The sequence below is a fragment of the Saimiri boliviensis genome, chromosome 14 (assembly GCF_048565385.1).
Source record: "Saimiri boliviensis isolate mSaiBol1 chromosome 14, mSaiBol1.pri, whole genome shotgun sequence".
NCBI classification, from domain to species: domain Eukaryota; kingdom Metazoa; phylum Chordata; class Mammalia; order Primates; family Cebidae; genus Saimiri; species Saimiri boliviensis.
The window spans coordinates 60,216,816-60,222,815 of NC_133462.1; positions in this window are offsets into that span (position 1 = coordinate 60,216,816).

Below are 6,000 nucleotides of genomic sequence, written 5' to 3' on the forward strand. Positions count from 1 at the left end.
CGATAGCCTTTTTTTTTTTTTCCTTTGAGACAGAGTCTTGCTCTATTGTCCAATCATAGCTCACTGCAGCCTCAAACTCCTGGGTCCCAGTGATCCCCCCACCTCAGCCACCTGAGTAGCTGGGTGAGAGGTGCAAGCCACCATGCCTAGCTAATTTCTTTTCTTTGCCTTTCTTTTCTTTTCTTTCTTTCTTTCTTTCTTTCTTTCTTTCTTTCTTTCTTTCTTTCTTTCTTTCTTTCTTTCTTTCTTTTTCTTTTCTTTTCTTTCTTTCCTTCCTTTCTTTCTTCCTTCCTTTTTTTTTTTTTTTTTTTTTTTTTTTTTTTTTTTTTTGATGATGTCTTGCTTTATTGTTCGGGATGATCTCGAACTCTGAGCTTCAAGTGATCCTTCTGCCTTGGCCTCTTAAAGTTATAGGATTACAAGTGTGAGCCACCACACCAAGCCCAAGATTTCCAAAAACTCTTGAGGGATGAACTCTTCCTTATGTGATCACTTTTCCTTATGAATTCCTGCTCCAGCTGAACTCAGGCACTTTCACCTGCCTCCTGACAATGTTGTGCTCTTATCCCATCACTCTCATTCACAGCAAGCAGGCCCCTTCCTTTCTTGTTTCCCCAAAGACTCCCAGGACATAAGGTCATTTTGCATGCTTCCTTTTACTAAAGGTCAGGGCAACATAGGATCGTTACAGCATCACTTGGAGAATCATCACACTAGCATGCCCAGAATGTTTTCCCTGGCTGCTCCACCTCCCAGAGCCCTGCCTGCAGCCATTTCTCCGTTTCCCCAATTCTTCCTCTCCCTCTCTCTACTTCCCTCTACCTCTCCCTGAAAATATCTGATTACTGTTATTTTATGACAAAAAGGAAATTTAACTCTTTTGAGCAAAAATCTCCGTTCTGGGGTATTCTCACTCTGAGATCAGAGTAGGAGCTGATAATTGGATCCTCAGCTGCATTTCTTAACCAAAAAAGTTAAACAAAGTGTTTGTTTCTCAACAAATGACTGAAGCGCCTCTGTGATAAATCCTGCTCCACCCTAGAATGAAGAAATACGGGAGTCATTTTTTGCATTGCATCTTTTTCTTCCTGTTATACTTACGGTAATACTACGAGGTAGATATTATCCCTTGCCTTTTTTTTTCAGATGAGGAAACCGAGGGTGGAAAAGGTTAAAAAACTAATCTGCTCCAATTCACGTAGTTAACATCAGAGCTGAGCTCCACATGCAGGCTGTCTGACTCCAAAGCCAGAGAGTGACTACGACACCATGTGGCCACTCTGTGCAGCTCAAGCAGGTCTGAAGTGGGTTGCACCCCCAGGGCAAACCCTACCCAAGAAACTTCTGCACGGGAGTCTGTCAGAGGAAGGTGAATTGATTGACTGAAGGCCAAATACATTAAAATAGAGTTAGAGCTAGGAATAGCTACCTATCTATAGCTTCATGTCTGAGACTCAAGAAGAGATGTTGCTATTAATCACTGCTCAGTGATTACTCTGATTGCCTCATTTGTTGATGCTGCAGTTGCTGGATTTTACTGTGCTCTATTCGACCTTGGGTAGGGCTCCCCTGTCTCTAGGAAGCTAAGGTAGATTTTCTTTTGCTTGTGGAGTGCTGACTTCACATGTAAAACTACCATGACAAGTTGGTTGTCCATTGACGTCTAAGAATGCTGACCAGGTAGCTGAAGCTCTTATAAGAAGCTCAGTAAATAGCTAGGGAATGAATGAAAGAATGTCTCACTTTAATTTGTCAGTTCTCTTTCTAAGGCCTTACCCAAGGCAGTGGGGGGTGAGGTGAGTTAGGCAGAAACAAATGAAGGAGCATCCCTGCTGGGAAGCCGGCTGGAGCACCACAATCATAAGGGATTCAAGAATATCACTGGAAATGGAATGAAGTATCAAAAACTGAATTTATCAGAACTCTTTTCAGAAAAAGTAATGAATGTAGGTGAATGTCTTTTTTAAAGACAGGGTCTCACTGTGTTCCCAAGGCTGGAGTGCCATGGTGTGATCATGGCTCACAGCAGCCTTGACCTCTTTCCTGTGTCAAGTGATCCTCCTGCCTCAGCCTCCTGATTAGCTGAGACTACAGGTATCTGCCATCACACCTGGCTAATTTATTTTTATTTTATTTTATTTGCATAGAGACAGATCTTATTATGTTGCGTAGGCTGGTCTTAAACTCCTGGCCTCAAGCAATCCTCCTGCCTCAGCCTCCCAAAGTGCTGAGATTACAGGCATGAGCCACCATGCTAGCGGAGAGAATTCTTCAATGTATCACTGGTGGAAGGGTCAGGAGGATTTTGCCATATATTAGCAATGTGACTTTGGCTTTCTCATACCTTAAACGGGGATTATGATACTTATGGTACTTGTCCCCCCAATAAATGTGATAATAGAAAAATTACAGCTTTTCTTATTATTTACTCTTTGGCCTATGATAACCTGGTCTCTGCCCTCCCCCACTCTACTGACTGCTTTCACCAAGGTTATCAATCACCTCTTTGTGGAAAATTCCAGTCCTCTGCCATTCGGTAGTATTTGCCACCATATTCCAGGCTGTCTTCCAGGAAATATTCTCATGATCCCAGGCTCATGGTTCTCATATCCTGACGTATTCCCTTCTAAGTCTCCTTTGAGGCTTAGTTGAGTTCATTATCTGTTGCTGAATAACAAATTATCCCAAAATTCAAAAGCTTAAAACAACCTGGATTCTCTCACACAGTTTCTTGTGCCTTGACCTCCCAAGTAGATGGGATTACAGGCATGCGCCACCATGCCCAGCCACTTTTGTATTTTTAGTGGAGACAGTTTTCACCATGTTGGTCAGGCTGGTCTCGAACTCCTGACCTCAAGTGAGCCGCCTGCCTCGGCCTCCCAGAATGCTGGGATTACAGGCGGGAGCCACCGTGCCCAGCCATAGGTCTCCAGTTTAGCCACCTTCCTTCAGGCCACTGTCTACCCTTCAATAATGCAATCACCTCCTAACCCTAACTGGTTTCTCCTTCAGTCTATGCTCCACACTGAAGCCAAAGTAAGTCTTCTAAAATGCAAATCTGATATGTCACTCCTCTGTCTACTTCAGACTTTTCAATGGCTCCACAGTGCCTTCAAGAAAAGAATAAGCTTTCCATGGCACATAAAATCTTCATCATCTAAATTCATCTAGAGCAGCACGGCCCAGGAGAAATAAAATGTGAACCACATATGTCATTCTAAATGTTCAAGTATCCACATTTTAAAGATTTTTTTTAACAAATACAGCCTAAATTTATTTAAAAATACATTTTATTTAACCCGACATATCAAAAATACTGTCATAGCAAAACATACTCAATATAAAAAATCTGAAACATCTTACATTCTTTTTTTCTAAGTCCTCAAAATCTGTCATGTATTTAACATGTACAGCATGTCTCAATTCAGATGCTAAATTTTGAAGGGTTAAAGTTAAATGTATTCCTACCAAAACTATACGGTCATCTTTAACAACAACAACAAACATTTTGTACTGTTTTAGTTTTTACATTTGAGTTTATTAAATTACATACAAGTGGAAGTTCTGTCTCTTATTGGCACTAGCCACATTTCAAATGTTCAGCAGCCACATGTACCCAGTTACTGCTGAAGTCGTGACACGCCTAGAGCAATGGTTCTTAAAGTGTGATCCAGGGTCCTCTAGGGGTTCATTTCCCAGTGGTCTCTTAGGTCAGAATTATTTTCATAACAATTCTAAAATTCTATTTTCCTTTTTCACATTAATTCTCTCACAAGTGTACAGTGGAGTGTTTCAGAGGCTACCAGACATTATAATATCACAACAGACTGAATTCAGAAGCAGATAAAAGAATCAGCATTCTTCTCTTCGGCCAGATATCAGAGAGATTTACCAAAGTCTAAATCAATGACACTCTTTTTCCTGTTTTTGTTTTTGAAAATTATTATTTTTCATTAAGAAAAGGATTACTTACATTATCATGTAATGAGATAATTATTATTTTTAAACAAAGTAATAAATAATTTTTTTCAATTTTAATTTTTGAAACCGTAATTATTAATAGATGTAACCTTCAAAATCAGAAGCTCTTTGAAGTTCTAACTTTTTAAGAGTGTAAGGGGGCTTTGAGAACAGCTGGTACAGAACCTGCCTAACTCTCCAGTCTCGTGGCTTGTGATTTCCTTTCCTCTCTCTTATTTTTGACTTGCACTTCCAGTTCCAGACAAGGGGGAGTAGACACGCTTTTTCTTATGCCTCCTGTTAAGTACCTCTAAAAACCCTGGATATTATGTATAAATCAAACATAAGGAGACTCTGATAGAAGAAGGCAGAATTGGGAGGGACTTTTGAACTCAAGGAATGTCATGGCAGCAGGATGGTATCAACAAAGATCTACTGGCGAGCCTGAACTTCTACCCTGACCCAGCAATAATGAGGTACCCCCTTCACTCCATCCCACCCCTCTGCCCAACAGGTGTCAACAGCTGAATGGGGAGCCTGGACCCACCAGTGTGGTATCGAAGGAGATATGCTAAAACAGAAGATTTAAATAAGATCCAGTCTTTCAGCATAAACCCCAAATTTCCAGATACAATTAAAAATCACTGGTAATACCAAGAACCAGGAAAATCTCTATTTGATTGAGAGAGAGAGAGAAAAAAAAAAAACATTAACAGATGCCAACATTGAGATGATAAAAATGTTGAAACCATCTGACAAGAACTTTGAAACAGACAGCCGTCATAAAAACGTTTTAATGAGCAATTGCAGCATACTTGAAACAAAAGAACAGAAAGATTCAGCAAAGAAATAGAAGGTGTAAAAAAGAATAATATGCTTTGCTTGGGCCTTAAAAGGATCACTCACATTTCTGGAACAATCACCCTCACTTTGCTCCTGGGCCAAGACTTCTTCCTCTCTCTGGAACACCCATATCTCTCACCTTTTCTCCTCTTTAACTCCTGCTTGACCAAAGGGTCGGCCCAGACATCACTTCTCCTGGGAAGCTTTCCATGGTCTTCCATGGCTTCCATGCCCCTCCCAATCAGAGCTTCCTGCACCACAGCATATGCATTACACTCAATGCATATTGTTCTGCATCTGTCCCTCCCACATTCACCCAATGTAAAGACTTGACAGAAGGGACTTATTCCAGGTGCCTGGCACAGTACCTGGCTTATAATAAGCACTCAAGAAATATTTTTTGAATAAATGAATACATTCTAATGAATAAATGGAAACTCTTCTGTAGCTCCTCTTCTATTGAATAAAATTAAACTCTGTGGTTTAGCTTTAAACACCCTACCCAAACCATGACACCCAGATCTTTCTGGTACTCAGCTTCCCTTAACACATTCTACTTCTCTGTCATACCAGGAAACACACTGTCCTTTGAAATCACCTTATCTTTCCCCATCGTTACATATTGTATGTACTCTCCTATTAGTTTCAAATGTCCTCACTTATTACTATCATCAAAATCGTATTCATTTTTAGAGGACCCACTCAGAAACCACCTGTCCATGAGCCAGTCTCAGATCTTCCCAGCTGGAAAGAGTCCTGCCCACGTCTAGATACACAGCACTTCATTTAGTCTTTCCTTGTACTTCTCATTTTTCTGCTGTGTATTTTTCTTGCTTGTTTGTTTGAATGTGTGTCCTATTCTCCCCAAGACTTAAACATTTGGCGTTCAAATAAACTCACATCTTATTCATCTTTGCCTCTGCCACTGAGCACCTAGCACAGTCCCTTGTTATTCTCTGAGTTTCAGTTTCTTTTTCTGAGATAACAGAGTCTACTTCACAGGATTTCTGTGAATATTAAGTCAAGTATGCTATTTAAATATTGGCACAGTGTCTCAATTTTCATACAGTAAGGAGTCAAAAATGTTAGCTACTATCATTGTTAGTGTGATTATTATTTGAAGAAATAAATGGACTGAGCAAGTCCCGTAAGCTCTACCTTCAAAACACTTTTTGAATTCTGCTTGATCTCATCACT